This window comes from Cervus canadensis, chromosome 19 (genome assembly GCF_019320065.1).
Source record: "Cervus canadensis isolate Bull #8, Minnesota chromosome 19, ASM1932006v1, whole genome shotgun sequence".
NCBI classification, from domain to species: domain Eukaryota; kingdom Metazoa; phylum Chordata; class Mammalia; order Artiodactyla; family Cervidae; genus Cervus; species Cervus canadensis.
The window spans coordinates 3,935,126-3,953,847 of NC_057404.1; positions in this window are offsets into that span (position 1 = coordinate 3,935,126).

Genomic DNA, 18,722 nt, shown 5'->3' on the forward strand with positions numbered 1-18,722 from the left:
ACATAATAGCTACAGCTACACAGGGGTTCGTATTATCTTAGGAAATTTGAATATATCACACCAACCGAGCCCAGAATGAAATAGCTATGAAACAGAAATATCATCAGGATTTGTCTTATGGCAATAAATCATTTTAATAAAACTACTGTTAAAATGCAGGATGAATATCATAAGGTTTTTGTTTTTTTTCCCCTATGAGTTGTTGAAATGAATCACTTGAATCGATTAAATTTAAAAAGATTCTAAATGACTGAGATATCAGAGTTTTATTATACTGGGAGGTGAAGAGTTTTAGCTGTGTCTACACGGATGACAGGAAGAGCACTACTAATAAGATTAGTGCAAATATAAATAGTCAGATATTTGCTCCTGGTTTTATTAAGAACTGCAGATTAGACAATATATTTATGAACAGTCTAAACAAAGCCAAAGTGTTTCTAAATTCTGTGAAATTCTTTTATATGCATTGTATACTCAGATAAATATCAGCATCCCAGACAAAAATGGAAATGGCAGTTTTAGCAGATAATAACAGTAAAATAATAGAGAAAAATATGATGTCCGATTTGGTAAATAAAATACAATTTTAATTGAGTACAATATAAATTTTATAATGCCAGCAGAGTAAAATATTCTTGATGCAATGGTCTGTCAATATAAATATTTTACATACTATCTGCATAACAAAACTCCTCTGGTTCACATGGGATTAATTTTATAGTCAATAGGTGTTGCTGATTCAAACCACAACTGAAACTGCATTGTAAGAGGGTAATTTCAAGATAGTAGTGAATGAAGTTTACTGTTGAAATATATACATTTTCAGTGCCACCTATTGGTAGAAAAACAAGATTTACATAGAACGATGTATTTTTTAAACATCTGTAGTAATGGATAATTTATAAATAGTGAACATATGTATACAAAATGTATAAACTATTTTGGAATGGTCTGATAAATTAGTATTAGATTTGCTCACTGATTTATACAGATGAGAAATTGCTAGCAATTTAGGTAGCTAAATGAGGAAGGTAAATAATCTTTTCACATGTTATTATAAAAATTATTTTAATTTTTGTGTTTTTCACATCTTTGCACTGTCTAATATAAAATTGAGTTGACTTTGTTTTTTTTTAATTTGTTATAAAGAAACATCCATGATTTTACATCCAAACCTTTTTTCAAATAAGTAAAATATTTTACTTTTTTATTAAATTATTATATTTTCATTGAAATTAGAAATGTTTGGGGTTTCCCATGACTCGGTGGATAAAGTGCAATGCAGGAGACACATGTTCAATCCCTGGATCAAGAAGATCCCCTGGAGAAGGAAATGGCAACCCACTCCAATATTCTCGCCTAAAAAATCCCATGAGAGGAGCCTGGTGAGCTACAGTCCAAAGGGTCACAGAGTCACACGACTAAGTGACTAAGGATTGGTGCACATAGAAATATTTAAATTAGAAATAATCTTTCCTAAATATTTGGAAGTCCAATGAGAATGCCTTAAAAAGTTCAAATATTTATTGTTTATAATTTATATTATGTCAGGAAAATATCAGTTACTATGCTATTAAATGAAATGTAATTGCATCATTTGACACAATATAGGTAAACTGGGCTTTCCTGGTGATGCAGGTGGTAAAAAACCCTCCTGCCAACACAGGAGATGTAAGAGACTCAGGTTCAATCCCCGGGTCAGGAAGATCCCCTGGAGAAGGAACAGTGACCCACTCCAGTGTTCTTTCCTGGAGAATCCCATGGATAGAGGAGACTTGTAGGCAACAGTCCATAGGGTCACAAAGAGTCAGATATGCTAAAACAATGTGTCAAATAAAATGCAATAATAAAAAAAAAGAAAAAAGAAAATGCAATAATAAGTGTTGGTAATAATATTTGGCAGGTAAAATGGAGATGTCATTTTTCTTCTATTTTTGATAATTTTATAATTTTTCAAAGATCATCAGCTAGCTTTAGAATTGAAATAAATAATACTATTACAACTAGCACATCTGTAATAGTTTAATAAAAGTAGATGCAATTATTAATATTATGAAACTATAAAAATTATTTAAAAATAAACAAAGTCTGTGTCTTACAAATTAATCTGTACTATAAGAATAACTAATCTTGCTGCTTAATTTTTAAAATTTAGTAGAGAATTATATTTTCCACATTTCTAATCTTTATTAATTAATTTCTAATCATTCCAGTCATAGGTAGCAATTGTTTTATTATTTATTAAGTGTTAATAAAGATCACAATATTATCATTTTAATATTTAATTGTTAATGATTAAATTAGTAATTCTTTATTAATTAATTGTAATTGATAGGAAGCAAAGTCCTAACCTGAACCATTTTTCTATGTAAATTAAAAACAATTTTGATGATGAAAAATGGGTGTTTTTCAACTGGGCTCATGTGAATCACTTCAGAAGAGAAGAAGGATCTGAAGAACTGGAAAGGTAAGGCTCTGGAGCCCGGATCTCTGCTTCTGCTTTTATGTTTATAACAGTGGTGGGTCAACAACTGTTCTGAAGAAGTCTCCCATAGGGTGAGCAGATTCCAGGCAAATATTTTATGGGGCACTTTTATATAAAAGCTTGATTTTAAAATATTCTACAATATGGCCCTGTCCTGAGGATTCAGAATTATGCACAGAAAAGAAGTACCTGTTGCAAAATGCAGAAGCTAGGAAAGAAGCTTAAACTGAAGAAGCAAGGGAAAACCACTAGGCTATTCAGGTATGACCTAAGTCAAATTCCTTATGACTTGGAAGTGACAAATAGATTCAACAGGTTAGATCTGATAGAGAGCAACTGAAGAACTATGGACAGAGGTTCCTAACATTGTATGGGAGGTGGTGATCAAAACCATCCCCCCAAAAAATAAATTGAAAAAGGCAAAATAGTTGTCTGAGGAGGCCTTACAAATAGCTGGGAAAAGAAGAGAAGCTAAAGGCAAAGGAAAGATACACCCATCTGAATGCAGAGTTCCAAAGAATAGCAAGGAGAGGTAGGAAAGCCTTCCTAAGTGATCAATGCAAAGAAATAAAGGAAAACAATAGAATGGGAAAGACTAGAGATCTCTTCAAGAAAATGAGAGACACCAAGGGAACATTTCATGCAAAGATGGGCACAAGAAGTGACAGAAATGGTATGGACCTAACAGATGCAGATGATATTAAGAAGAGGTGGCAAGAATACACAGAACTATACAAAAAAGCGCTTCATGACCCAGATAACAATGATGGTGTGATCACTCACCTATAGCCAGACGTCCTGGAGTGTGAAGTCAAGTGGGCCTTAGGAAGCATAACAATGAACAAAGCTAGTGGAGATAATGGAATTCTGACTGAGTTATTCCAAATCCTAAAAGATGATGCTGTGAAAGTGCTGCACTCAATATATCAGCTAATTTGGAAAACTCAGCAGTGGCCACAGGACTGGAAAAGGTCGGTTTTCATTGCAATCCCAGACAAATACAATGCCAAAGAATGTTAAAACTACCTCAAAATTATACTCATTTCACACACTAGCAAAGTGATGCTCAAAATTCTCCAAGCTAGACTTCAACAGTACGTGAATCAAGAATTCTCACATGTACAAGGAGGATTTAGAAAAGGCAGAGGAACCAGAAATCAAATTGCCATCTGTTGATTCATATAAAAGGCAAGAGAATTCCAGAAAAATATCTACTTCTGCTTCATTGACTATGATAAAGCTTTGAGTGTGTGCATCACAACAAACTACAGAAAATTCTTCAAAATGATAAGAATATCAGACCACCTTATCTTCCTCCTGAGAAACCTGTATGCAGGTCAAGAAGCAACAGTTAGACCCAGACATGGAACAACAGACTGCTTTCAAATCGGGAAAGGAGTACATCAAGGCTGTATATTGTCACCTTGCTTATTTAACTTACATGCAGAGAACATCATGTGAAATGCTAGGCTGGATAAAGCACAAGCTGAAATCAAGATTGCAGGGAGAAATATCAATAACCTCAGATATGCAGATGACACCACTCTTATGACAGAAAGTGAAGAAGAACTAAAGAGCCTCTTGATGAAATGAAAGAGGAGAGTTAAAAAGTTGGATTAAAACTCAACATTCAAAAAGCTAAGATCATGGCAACTTTCCCATCACTTCATGGCAAATAGATGGGGAAGCAATGGAAACCATGAGAGATTTTATTTTCTTGGGCTCTAAATCAATGCAAATATTGACTGCAACCATAAAATTTAAAGATGTTTGCTCCTTGGAAGAAAAGTTATGACAAACCTAACCAGCATATTAAAAAGCAGAGATGTTACTTCACCAACAAAGGTATGTGTAGTCCAAGCTATGGTTTTTCCAGTAGTCATGTATGGATGTGAGATTTAGACCTTAAAGAAGGCTTGGTGCCAAAGATTTGGTGCCTTCAAGCTGTGGTGCTGGAAAAGACTTTTGAGAGTCCCTTGGACATCAAGAATAACAAAACAGTCAATCCTAAAGGAAATCAACCCTGAATATTCACTGGAAGGACGATGCTGAAGCTGAAGCTCCAGTATTTTGGCCAGCTGATTTGAAGAGCTGACTCACTGGAAAAGACCCTGATGCTGGGAAAGATTGAAGGCAGGAGGAGAAGGGAACAACAGAGGATGAGGAGGTTGGATGGCATCATTAACTCAATGGACATGAGTTTGAGCAAAGTCAGGGATATGGTGAAGGACAGAGAAGCCTGGCCTGCTGCAGTCCATGGGATCACAAAGAACTGGATGTGACTCAGGGGCTGAACAAAAATAAAAAGCTGAGGTGCGTATGAAAGGGATGAATTCAGCAAGCCCAGAGGCTGGAATTCCTGTACAGAGAATGCGAAACTCCTTAAGTTGGTAACTGATCTTGATATTCAGGTTGCCTGCTCCTTTTCTTGCAAACATGTGTGTAGCCTGACTCCCCCTTCTGCTTCCTTGGAGCAGTTTTCTCAGAGATACTGAGATGCTGTCTCCTGGGCTCAGAGTCCTAAACATTCCCACCAAATAAAATAAGTCTCTACTTTCAGGTTGTGATTATATTTTTTAGTCAACAACTGATTTAAACAAACAAAAGCAAAACAAAAAAAACAAAAAAACACAACAGCAAAGGAAATGTTTAAACAGTGCCTGCCAAACCATTTTAAAAAGGATTGCCATGAGCTAGTCACTGATCTGTATAATTGTAAGGGATTTGATTTAGATCATACATTAGTGGTCTAGTGGTTTTCCCTACTTTCTTCAACTTAAGTCTGAATTTAGCAATAAGGAGTTTACGATCTGAGCCACAGTCAGCTTCCAGTCTTGTTTTGGCTGGCTGTATAGAGCTTCTCCATATTCGGCTGCAAAGAATATGATCAATCTGATTTTGGTATTGACCATCTGATGATGTCCATGTGTAGAGTCTTCTCTTGTGTTGTTGGAAGAGGGTGTTTGCTATGACCAGTGCGTTCTCTTGGCAAAACTCTATTAGCCTTTCCCTTGCTTCATTCTGTACTGCAAGGCCAAATTTGCCTGTTACTTCAGGTATTTCTTGACTTCCCACTTTTGCATTCCAGTCCCCTATAACGAAAAGGACATCTTTTTGGGTGTTAGTTCTAGAAGGTCTTGTAGGTCTTCTTAGAACCATTCAACGTCAACTTCTTCAGCATTACTGGTCAGGGCATAGTCTTGAATTACTGTGATATTGAGTGGTTTGCCTTGGAAATGATCAGAGATCATTCTGTTGTTTTTGAGATTGTATCCAAGTACTGCTTTTCAGACCCTTTCATTGACTACAATGGCTAATCCATTTCTTCTAAGGGATTCTTGCCCATAGTAGTAGCTATAATGGTCATTGGAAGGACTGATGCTGAAGCTGAAACTCCAATACTTTGGTCACCTGATGCAAACAACTGACTCATTTGAAAAGACCCTGATGCTGGGAAATATTGAAGACAGGAGGAGAAGGGGATGACAGAGGATGAGACGGTTGGATGGCATCACCAACTCAATGGACATGAGTTTGAGTAAACTCCGGGAGTTGGTGATGGACAGGGAGGCCTGGCATGCATGGGGTCACAGAGTCGGACATGACTGAGCAACTGAACTGAACTGTCACTGATCAATATTTACATAGTAGCTAATACTTGTTTTCAGACACATGCAGAATACCAGGACAATGCATATTCAATTAAAAAATCACTATAAAAGGGTACTTTTAATTATCATATTTACATTTGAAGTGAAGTGAAAGTTGCTCAGTCGTTTCTGACTCTTTCAGACCCTGACTCTTTGAGACTCTTTGAGTCCCTATACAGTCCATGGAATTCTCCAGGCCAGAAATTCTCCAGACCACTGGAGTGTGTAGCCAGTCCCTTCTCCAGGGGATATTCCCAACCCAAGGATCAAACCCAGGTCTCCCACATTGCAGGCAGATTCTTTACCAGCTGAGCTACCAGGGAAACACTGTTTACATTTAGAGCTTTGCTAATGGCATGCTTCTTTGACATAAGGAAGCAGACCACCTGGGCAGAAGGGACCTAGATCTACAAGTCTTCTTAAATACAGAGAACATTCTAATGACTAGAGTCCAGGAAATCCTCTTAGACACCTGCTTTTCATATTCACATTACTTTCTAATTTAATCTTAAAAATCATACAGGTGAGAAAATGTAGAGCTGTGCATGGTATAAAAATAAAATGTGGATGAAATCCTTGTTTTATCTCACAGGGGAAGTTGTCAGGTAATGAAGATTTATTCAACCAAACCATCTGTTAATTATTCAGCTTAGCCTTACATATACAAAACAGCTTTTCTTTTGCATGCAAATAGAGATTCACACAGGTCAATATTTATAAAAGATGGTTTACATTTTAATACATGTCAATGTGGCAAAAGATACATGTGAGCTGTTACAACAAATGTTATTTCTTCAAAGTGAGTATAGGCTCTCTTTCCACATTCCTAGCAGGATGGACTGTTGCAAATTCTGTGGAGTTTTGGGCATCTGAGAAGTCTGCTCTGAGAAGCAGAAGCCATCTAAACTTGACATAATTAAACAGCCAGATCAGATCATCCCAGGATGAACATTGCCCAAGACAAAGCAGAAAAGAATATCAGTATAGATTCAGTTGCGACATAAGACGACTGCCTGATTTGAGTAGACAGCTAACCTCAGACAGAGGAGAGGTGATGAAAAGTGATGCAAATGTTTAGGGAAGACAGAACAGTATCTTCTTTCTACAGCTGATATAAAAAAAATCACTAATTAAGGTGACTTTCCAACATTTTAATGTTTTTCACCCATAGAGTTCTGGATATTTATCTGGTATTTTTCCAGATACTGATCTGTTTGGTATTGTGATAAACTTACAAATAGATACTGATGTTAAGAAGACAGTATAATATGTAATGTATATGAATATATACATGAAATAAATCAAGTATTCAACCTCTGTGTTGTTAAAAAAAGAGGGGGCATCTTATATCAAAAATGTTATTAAAAGACATTAAGGAATAAAATAATAGAATGTCATTTCTCTACAAATGGATCAATAGATTGGATATATTCTTTATAATATAAAAATAATGGGAGAAACTCATGTGTGTATGTGTGTATTAGTTGCTCATCTTTTCTGATTCTTTGCAATGTCATGGACTGTTGCTCACCAGGCTCCTCTGTCCGTGGACTTCTCCAGGCAAGAATATTGGAGTGGGGTTGACATTCCCTTCTCCCGGGGATCTTCCTGACCTAGGGAAAGAACCTTCATCTCCCATATTGCAGGCAGATTCTTTACCATCTGAGCCAACATGGAAATCCACAGGAGAAATCCGTATGCCTACCTAAAGAAGGATAGATTAATAAATTGTGGTATATTTACAAAATTAAACACTATGGAGCTATGGTAGTAAATGGACTTTGTCACACATCAACATGGATAAAAAATTTTAAATACACATAAATCACAGCAAGATCCTCTATGACCCAACTCCCAGAATATTGGAAATAAAAGCAAAAATAAACAAATGGGACCTAATTAAACTTAAAAGCTTTTGCACTACAAAGGAAACTATATGTAAGGTGAAAAGACAGCCCTCAGATTGGGAGAAAATAATAGCAAATGAAGAAACAGACAAAGGATTAATCTCAAACATATACAAGCCACTCCTAAAGCTCAATTCCAGAAAAATAAATGACCCAATCAAAAAATGGGCCAAAGAACTAAACAGACATTTCTCCAAAGAAGACATACAGATGGCCAACAAACACATGAAAAGATGCTCAACATCACTCATCATCAGAGAAATGCAAATCAAAACCACAATGAGGTACCATTACACGCCAGTCAGGATGGCTGCTATCCAAAAGTCTACAAGCAATAAATGCTGGAGAGGGTGTGGAGAAAAGGGAACCCTCTTACACTGTTGGTGGGAATGCAAACTAGTACAACCACTATGGAAAACAGTGTGGAGATTCCTTAAAAAACTGGAAATAGAACTGCCATATGACCCAGCAATACCACTTCTGGGCATACACACTGAGGAAACCAGATCTGAAAGAGACACGTGCACCCCAATGTTCATCGCAGCACTGTTTATAATAGCCAGGACATGGAAGCAACCTAGATGCCCATCAGCAGACGAATGGATAAGGAAGCTGTGGTACATATACACCATGGAATATTACTCAGCCATTAAAAAGAATTCATTTGAATCAGTCCTAATGAGATGGAGGAAACTGGAGCCCCTTATACAGAGTGAAGTAAGCCAGAAAGATAAAGAACATTACAGCATACTAACACATATATATGGAATTTAGAAAGATGGTAACGATAACCCTATATGCAAAACAGAAAAAGAGACACAGATGTACAGAACAGACTTTTGAACTCTGTGGGAGAAGGTGAGGGTGGGATGTTTTGAAAGAACAGCATGTATATTATTTATGGTGAAACAGATCACCAGCCCAGGTGGGATGCATGAGACAAGTACTCGGGCCTGGTGCACTGGGAAGACCCGGAGGAATCGGGTGGAGAGGGAGGTGGGAGGGGGGATCGGGATGGGGAATACGTGTAAATCTATGGCTGATTCATATCAATGTATGACAAAACCCACTGAAATGTTGTGAAGTAATTAACCTCCAACTAATTAAAATAAATAAATAAATAAATACACATAGTGTTGATCAGAAAGTATATAGAGTATTATTTCATTTCTATATAGTAAAACTGGGCAAAAGATTGGTTGCAGATAGATACATAGAACATTAAAAAGAAAAGCAAGGAAATAATTAGTATAAAATGAGCATAAAATTCAGGATATTCTTATCATTTTCTCAAAAATTATAAAATCTTTTTATATTTTGTACATATGAGATATCACACACACACTCTAAAAAGTTTGCTGAAAGATAAGGTGACATCATAGAAACTAAGGAAGAAAGCACCATCTACTCTATGGCACAAACATGAAACCTGGACATAGGTTTTACTTAGGAATGATTGTTGAGGACCAATCATAAAATTAGAGAAGGTGGACTAGGCTGGCATTTGTTAAATTGTCTATTATGTGCATTATGGCGTGAAGACTTCCCCTACCAAATTCTAATTCTGCCCTTCCCTCTCTAATTTTCCTTCGATTCTTGCATACCTAGTGCCATCTCAGGGTCTGGTTCACAGAAGACCCAATCCTTGTGTTATTTCACTTTTTATTATATCCAGGCTGAGATTTTCTCATGGGGAGTCTTTGAAACAGACTTCTACATGACCATTCTGTTCCCTTTCTTCCATTTCATTTTAAACCACCGATACTTCCCACAATGCAGCCACCGTTATCTGTTTTAAACACAAGGTTAAAAGGGCAAGCTAAGCCTATAACCCTTCAATTGTTTTTATTTGTTCAGGATGAAATTCTCAATCTTTAATACTTCTTAATTTTTCATTTGAAATTTCCAGACTTCTATCATTTCAGGGACCTCATAGAGGCTAATTCTTTTACTCTAGATACTTTCTTTTTTCTCTTCATAATTTCTTTCTTTATTTAGAGAACTCTAATTTCTCTTTTAGACCTCATTTTGAGTGCTTAAAGATGAAACAAAACAAGGCGTTCCCTAGTTGCCCAGTAATTGAGATTCTGGGCCTTTACTGCTGCGGCCTGGGTCTAATCCCCGGTCAAGAAACAGATCCCACAAGTCATGTTGTTGCTATTGTTTAATCGCTGAATCATGTCTGACTCTTGTGTAACCCCATGGACTGTAGCTTGCCAGGCTCAGCTGGAAAACGATTTAGTAAATATTAATAGTAAATAAATAAAACAAAAGAACATAGCAACAAAAATTCTCGCTCTCCTCTTTCCCCAATAATTTGTTAGATCCCTTTATGTATGCTTTTAGAACTTTGCTGTTATTTAGCAATTGCTAAAGTTATCTGGGCTTCCCTGTTAGCTCAGTGGTAAAGATTCCACCTGCCAAGCAGGAGATGTGGGTTCAATCCCTGGGTCAGGAAGATCCCCCGGAGAAGGAAATGGCAACCCTCTCCAGTATTCTTGCCTGGGAAATCCCATGGAAAGAAGAGCCTGGCGAGCTACAGTCCATGGGGTTGCAAAGAGCTGGTCACGACGGAGCAACTAAACAGCAACAATAGTAAGGGTATCTAAATGATTCGTTTCATCAGTGTTCACTTAATTCCTTCTCCTCGGTTAGAATGTAAATTTCCTGAGGCCAGGGACCAATCTGTCTTTTTAAATAAACTCACCAAGAATGTCTAGCATAATGCTTTGTAAATATGTGATTAATAAATTGTAATTTAATAAATACATAATACATAATGATTTCTAGTTTCTGTTGGTTCTTTAACCAAATACATCTAACTCTCTCAACTTCCAATATTTTGTATTAAGTCAATTTAGGAAAAACTGGAATTCTAGGTAAGTCAGGAAACAGTACATGCAAACTGGACAATTTAAGTAGATTGTATTCAGTGACTGCTTAAAAAGTGTGGATACGGTTTTAGGAAATTAACTTGGAATATTTTCATTAGACATAGGGGGTAGGAACCATTAGCAACCCACATCAGAATGAACACATGAAGGGAACAGTTTCCAAAAACCAGAGTGAATCAGTGGAGAAATCTACTCTCACAGAAGTTGTTACCTTTGGAGGAGGAGCAAGCAGAAAGCCTGGGAACAATATACCGTGCCTTTCTTACTTCCCACCATCGAGTCGCCTACATGCCTCCATCCAGGAAACCCACCTGGAAGCCGGAGGACTAGGGCGCTCTGGTGATTCACACCTTTCATCTGTCTAAAGGAGGAGGCAGAAAAGTGGGTAAGGAAGGACAAAGGGAAGATGTTTAGTGCAAATATCATCTATTAAAAATATTGTCTATCATTATGGATAAAATTACATGCATTTGCTTCTGAAGATAATATTTATCAACCTTGATTATTTCAGAAATACTTTAGTTTGTTATTAAAATTTAAATCCTTTCCCATGGCTATTTCAGTATACATTATACTACAATGATTTGTGAGGATATTATATTAATCATTAACTATAGTAAAAATGGCTACTTTTCAACTCAGCAAAGGGGACACAATAAACAAAAATTCTCATAAGAATATGGGTAAATAATTCTGACTTTATTGATTAATCAATCCATGTATCCAGAAGCAAAAATATGACAATTTGGAAGATGTTGGGAATATATGATTGGCTTGAAAACAAGCATGTTACCTTTTTAATTTTTTAAGATTTGTATTCTTTTTTTTTAATATAAAATGAACAGCATGGTTAACAAATGTCCAAATGGAAAAGCAGAAATTTGAAAAATGGTTAAGGGTAGAAAACTAACAATAATTGTTTTGTCTTCATTTAAATACAATGGTGGCAATATTATTTCACTGTAGCTATTTTCTCTATTTTTTACTTTGATATTTTATTGAGATCTACCTTCTCAAATGAGCCCACTGTGACAATTTGGGGCCCCTTCATGAGGACATCTCCATATCTGGGTTCCCATAAACTGGAGGATTTCAAATGTTCCAAACAAACACATTAAGAAGCATATTTTCATCCAGTATGCACATACATACACACTTATACTCGTTTTACTCAATACTTACATTCACTTTGTAATACACTCAAAAATTTTCTAATCTATGCTAATTTGTTCTTTTAAAACTCAAAGCAGAGTTAAGGACTCAAGCTGGAAAACCTTTGTTAGTGCAAAGGCTAATGATAGAAAGGAGCATAAATATTTTTAAAAACATTTATTAAGATTCATTTGTACTTACTCTGATCTCTTTCTCTCCATCCCCATTACCTACGTACAGACTTTTAGTATTACCTTCTTAAATAGGTTATAATTTAATTCACTCATTTGTCTTAGCCACTCTAATCCATTTGCACAAGCAGCAAATGAGATTTTAGAAAATGGAAACTTAGACATACATCCTACTAATGAAGGTCCCTTTCTGGCTTCATTTCCTGCTAGTCCCTACATTCATCCTTTCTTCCAGTCACATCATCTATTTATAGTTGACAATTGAAGCAATTTTAAAATTATTACTAAAAGTATTGGTTAAAATTCAATTAGAGAACTAGAATAACTGTGAATGATATGAAGTAAAGCATTTATTATAAAGATTAGGCTTTGTATTTTTGTGGGGGTAACAATAAAGTTCTAAAAGAAGATGATTGGAGCATCAGAGGAAAGGCACTACCCGGGGACCAGGAAGGAAAACTCTTGAAGAAGTCTATGGAATGAATTGTTTCTGTACTTGGTGGTGGGTCTGCAGTTATCTTGGTCAGCAATTAGAGGTGATCAAGAGAAAAGCTGAAAGTGAAAACATATGGGAACCCCTGAGAATAAAGTTGAGAATATCCCTAAGAACCAATAAGAACCTGCCTCTCATGATAAGGCACTCTGCTGAAGACAGAGACGCCCTTCCCCTGAGAGTGGATCGTGTGTCTAGCCTGTAACTTAGAGAAACGAGGAAGAGACCCAACCGCAGATGGAGGAGCTGTGGGTCTACGAGGGCCCGCAGGAGAGAAGCCAGTGGATTGGCAAGGATGTGCCAAGCCCAAACGGCCAGGCGGGTTTGCACGCTTCTTTGCAGGTAATGGTTGCTGCTTCACTTGTGTCTGTCAAATCTTACTTGCATCTCTTCCGTCCGGTCCTAACCATACAGAGAAGTAACTCAGGACAATTTGGTTCCTGTTGAACTCAGCTGGCCCTGGTACAAACTCACTATATTTTCTTCTTTTCTCTGCCTGAAGAGTCTCATCACCTCAACTTAGTCACCTAATTGAGGCAGTGCTTCTTCCCAAAGAGAAGCCTTTTCTGAATCAACATTTGTTTTTCTTCACAAATTTTATTTTGCAAAGGGCTATCATAATATTTACTATATTTCATAATTATAAATTATCCACTTTCACTATTTTCAATTTAATTCCGTTAAACGTAGTCTATAAAATTACTCAAAATGTTTTGTTGAGGAAATAAGTGAATAGCATTTACCATTCTACCTTTTATGTCAGTTTATTTACCTGCTGTCCCGTTATATTATACTCTTTTTGAAAGAAGGGTTGAACAATTTTTCAGTGTCTCTGTAGTCACAGTCATTACCAAATGCCAGGGATAATTTATGTGTTCAGTCAGCTTTGTTCAGCAAATGATTTTATATACATCACTACTATTTTTCCTTCCAACAGTGGAAGAAATCCTCCCTGACAGGTTTGTACATTTTCCACATGTTCACACTGCTAATTGGTCACATAGTCAGGGGGCACCTATTAAGTACTGGTTGACAATGCTTCAGAGAGTTATATGAAAATCAATATGTGAATTACGACAGTTCTAGATGCCTGATGTGTTCATGGGTAGCTATTTCATGAATGGCACAAGGAATGTTAATGCCTTTGTGATTTGACTTGTCAGAAAGCCAAGTCATTGATCATCTTTATCATCCCCACAATGAATGACTAACTCATGCATAGAGGAAATTACACTTGCTGTCACAAAATATGATCAATCATTTAAGAATTAATTTTAGTTAAATGTTCACAGATAAATTGGATCACTTTTACCATTTGGATATCTTTTGCCTCATCACTTATATGGCTTCTCTTATTTTTTGTGAGGCACGTAAACTCTCTTCCTACAAATTCAACTGAGTAAAACAGACTATTTGAGACACACTCACATGTTCACATCTTAGGAAGAAAAATCATTAAACTATTCACCAGTTGAATGCAATTTAGCACCATGCAAGTTTACTAGGCAACACATTTATTCAGTTGAATACACTAAGTTCTGATTCCCAACAACAGAAGCCAGCTGATTTTCACAGTCAATAACAATTTACAGATAAAAATCAATCCTTTTTACTTGACTGGATTGCAAAACACCTTACCAGTATTTATGTTTTGAACTGTGTTTTTTTTTTTTCTTTTCCGAAATAAACAGATTTAAAACCTCAATTTGATTTGTTTGTAAAGCATTTCCTCTCTTACGTCTTTCTTGCAGGAATCCCTTGCCCTGTTTCTCATTTCTCATACCCCCTTTATTTTGAATGTTTCTGTTTATGTCTCCTTAATCAAAAATCTTTTACAATCTTCTGAAGAGAGGCTTATATAACTTCCATTTCTGACTACTGAAGACTGTATTTTCCAGAACAATCTCCCTTTGAAATCAGCAACTATAAATAATGTATGAAATACAAAAACAAATATGACAAAATCATGGATTTAAGCCATCAGAGAATAACCTAGATAGTCAAGACTTGACTCGCCAATTTCCAAAAGGGCTGAAATGCTTTAAATCTAGGTGGATAGAGCATTTGCTAATTTTTTACTGATGCAAAGCCCAGAAATTGAACAGAAATCAGTGGCTCAGGATGTCTGTCAGCCTTCCAGGACTAGAAGATGGAAACTGGAGTTCTGGTCTACTAGTATAACGGGATTAAGAAACCCATGTATCCTACTCTGTTTTTCTCCTCATTGCACTTGAAGATTTGAAGATGAATGAAAGGAGAGGTCAAGAAGCCAAGTATGAGGGGAAACAGAGAGCTCTTGGCAATCTTGACTTGCATAGGAGGTAAAATTATACGAGTTCAGCACGACCAAGGAGAACAACCCGAGTAAACACACAAGGCTTTCAATCACAACTTATGAAAGATACTCCAGAAATAAAAGCAAACTGAACAGATCAGGCATCAACAATTTAAAACCCTGTCTTAAATCATTTACTTCTAGATTGGTATAAGATTGTCTGGCCTTACTTGATAGACTTTTCTAAAGAAAATTCTTTCTGGGGGAAAGATTGCACAATGATTTCCTATACAATAACCCCAAATCACTAAGGCATGCCTGGAGACAGGATCAAAAAGAAAGATTCAAAAAGACAACTAAGAAAAACACCCTATAATCCAAGTATGAGAATTTTCAGACATGAACACCAAAATCATTCCAATGTATAGTTCAAGAAAACAGTGACCATATTGCAAATTTCACCAGAGTAGTAGAATCTATATATAGGCTCAAATGGAAATTCTAGAAATAAAAATTGCAATGGTTAACATAAATATTTAATAGATGAGTTTAATTATTGATTAAATAGAGCAGAAGAGAAGATTATGGAATTGAAAGATAGGACCATAGAAAATATCTGGAAAGAAGCATGAACGTAGAAGTTGGAGGAAAAAAAACAACAAAAAAACGGAAAAAAAGTGTAATAGCTGCAGGCAACTTAATTAAAGATCTAATATATTTCCAATTACATTTACTACATCAATACATAGACAATATGTGCAGTTGTGAATAAGAGAATCACCACAATACAACAGACCAACAAAACTGAGGCTGCTTCTTACTGTGGACAAGAATAAATGCCTTGAGATAAAGCATGACATCTCCTTTATGTTGCTAATTATGTAATAACCCACTGCGGCACAGAGGGAGGAGGAAAATTGATATCTAACCTATGAGAGTAATTAGCTTTTATGAGTGAGAATAAGGATTTATAGCAGCTCTTAACAGCTGCCTGAAGCTACTGGGAAAGAGTTATTAGAATATCTGCTATATTGGAGACTTACCAGGGACACTTAGAAACTCGAATCTGCGCATGTGTATCAGTATGTGAAAGGTGCTGGTTTTCCCTTATCTCTTCATTCTATGTAAGCGTACCTGTTTATTTAGAATTGGTACACTTAAGAAAAGGAGGAGAAAAAAAAATCTCATAATGAGAGGTTTTGGGGATTTTTAAAAAATAATACATGAGTATCTTCAAATGTATCTTATGTTGAAAGGTTTTGTAATCTTTGAATTTCCTCATAGAATGCATTATTTCACGAAGAATCCGATCACTGATACATGATTTCTCCTACACTGTTGTTATCAGTTACTTGAAGAGTCTCATCAAATTTCTCCAGTGTCAGTACTTTTTCACCAATAAATACCTCTTTTCAGAAACACCTTTACATATGGCTCTTCTCATCTTATTTGGAAGTCTAATCATAAAGCATAAATTATTCACTTTGTTTCTGTCTGAGTTTTGGCCTCATTCCCTTTGACTTCTCGAGATTGGTGGTGGTGTTTACTTGCCAATTCATGTCTGACTCTTTGCGACCCCATGGACCGTAGCTTAATTCCTCTGTCCATAGGATGGATTTCCCAGGCAAGAATACTGGAGTGGGTTGCCATTTACTTCTCCAGGGGATCTTCCTGACCCAGGGATACAACCCACATGTCCTGCTTGGCAGGCAGATTCTTTACCACTGAGCCATCAGGTAAGCCCCGTCAAGATTAGTAGGTGCAAATAATTAACAGTATTTGCTTGACGGTGTTGAAGAAAAGCAGCCCTGCTCTCATGCACTCTTGTAATTCACAGATACGCATCCTTAGCCAAGTACCCCAAACTGGGTTCCCCGGTCCTTGGTAATCTACCTTTTGCTGAGTCCTAGGTTTGAAATGTCTTTTCCATAGGACTTCCTTGGCAGCAGCTGTGTGCAGGTAGAAGCCGCCCATGTACGTAGAAAAGCTATCAGTCCTCACCCATGAGAAGTATGAGCTCCAGTGTAAGAGAAAGCTCTTAAAGAATCCATATGAAACATTCACCTAAGACCGTGCTGTGCTTATAAACTAGACCCGTAGTTCCGCACTTTCTGAATTGGGCTTGCCACTTCATGGTCACACTCTGATACAGTAGGATGAAATGAGCAACAGCAATAAGCAAATCTAAAATAGAAAAACAAAAGCATTTAATGCAAGGCCACCCTTGGAGTCTTGATCCATGCTTAGTATTAGATTTTAGAAATAATATTAAAAGATTTTGGAAGACTAGAGAAGATAAAAAGAATTGAATGCTTAGTATTTTGTGTGCCTCCTTTCAGTATTGCATCTAAGGAAAAATATAAAGAAAAATGCATCTCCCCTTCAAAATACAGAATTGGATAGACACATAGGGCAATCAGGTAACCTCAATAGAGTTAGACTGTCGCAGTAGGTCTCAGCATATTATGCTGTGGACACATATTAGGGACACTTTGGGAATTCAGGAATATCACAAAGACATTGAATTGTATAGGATGGACTGCAAATAAATACATGAAGAGGGGTTACTGACCTTCCATGCCAAGGTACAGCTTAAGAAAAGCCTAGAAGCAAGGGTCCTCACCATTTTCATGCAGAGTGAATAGTTGGTCAAGCACAAGATTTGTCAAGAGAAGATGCCGGCTGTAGAAGCAGAACAGATTCAGAACGTCTATCTTAGTGTCCTAATTAATATGGATTTTACCTCACAGGGAGAATATGGGACTGTCAGGCTTATATTTGCATTTGAGGAAGAAAGTTAGGTTGACAATGTGTAAAAAATATGCCCATGTTCACACGCACAGAGACACACAGACACACAGTGTTACAAAATTAGGCTAAGGTGATTAAGAAGTGACAGACTCTGGATTAAAACTAAAGCATCTCCCCCTCACCCCTTAAATTTTATTTTGAAACATGTCGCCAATTCTGAAAATGCTTTTAACTATTTCAACCAGTCTCACCAGAAATCCATTAAGCGGTTATCTCTACTGTAGGTAAAGTATTATCTTCTTTTGTCCAAGAAGCCACTAGGATTGTGGAGAATGACTTTGTCTAAGGCCAAAAAGAAACAGAATAAGGTCTAAAGCCTCAGGATTCTCAGTCAGAGTTGTTTTATATTTGCACTAAATCTTATTACTGCAAAGAATATTATCCACATACGTATATATATAGACAAATACAAATATGTCATCTGACCCTAAAAGAAAATCACCTAGACTTTCCCCTCTATTATAACATTTCTTCAATAATTCTATTTCCCAATATTTGTTAAACGATTAAGAACTCTTCAATCATTGTATGTTTTATTCTCTCCCTCACTTTGTGCATGCATATATGTATATTCTCATAACCATTTGGAAATCAACTACACAATGATGGTCAGAATAAACTACCAATGTTTTTTATAACTGTAATTCTTCAAGTCCTTGTCCCATAAAATAAATGAAAGTTCATTAGCAAGTATTACCATATGTTGAGGAGCTTATTAAATTGGTGCTTCTAAGCATCTAGTAAAATTTTAGAAGAAAACTTTTTTTTTGCCAAAATCACCTTCTCTGAAATTTGAAAACTGCTTTTCAATACTCATGACAGCAGAGCCCGCCCTTTAAATACTCTGCCCTCTGATTTTCATCA